Here is a 783-nt window from a genome sequence, read left to right on the forward strand (position 1 = left end):
GGAGGGGGCGGGGAGGCCCCGTAGGGAGGGGACCCGGGAGGATATCGCGACTGCCGGGACCGGAGTTCTCGCGAGCATTCCGGATCCGGGCGCCGTCTCCGCGGGAATTTCAAACTTCCTGTAAAAGGAAGTGGAGGCCACGAAAGGGAAGCAGCGTCTGGAAGAGCCGCTCGTTACGTAACATAGGGTCTCCCCGCCCACGGGCGCTACGCGGCGGCGGCGGGTGGGCGAAGACTACGAATCCCACGATACCCTGCGCGTGGGGCCGCTCTGGAGTCGGGAGTGGTAAACTTTGCCCCAGGTCGACGCGTCCGGGAGGGCAGTGACACTGCCGGGTGCATTCCGGCGTCGTCAGCTGGCCCTTCCTGCGGGCGGATCAATGAAAGTCTTTTGCCCCCTTGGCACCTATGCTTGGTCTCTGTGTTTTTCTTACCATGCCTCTTCAGGTCCCTAGACTTCTTGGGCAATTCTTTTGCCCTTCCTATATCTTTTTCAAATGTCTTAATGCGGTCGTGGTCAGAGGTACTCAGCCATTCTCCATCCCCATGTAGCCTAATCTTTTTCGTCAAGTATTTTTTACCTGGATTTGGGGTTGTAGCTCTCTGTGCTTGGTATGCACGAAACTGTGGGTTTAATTCCCAATGCCCGGAGAAAGAAGAAATTACGCCCAATCTGTTACCATTTTTTATTATTTCACTTTGAAGCCACTCGCCTATGCATTTCAAATAAATACATGTGGAATGTGTCCGAAATACGCTGTAGCAAATAAAAGGATTATACCAG

The sequence above is a fragment of the Fukomys damarensis genome, unplaced genomic scaffold, assembly GCF_012274545.1.
Source record: "Fukomys damarensis isolate Sample0158 unplaced genomic scaffold, DMR_v1.0_HiC HiC_scaffold_11, whole genome shotgun sequence".
Taxonomy (NCBI): Eukaryota; Metazoa; Chordata; class Mammalia; order Rodentia; family Bathyergidae; genus Fukomys; species Fukomys damarensis.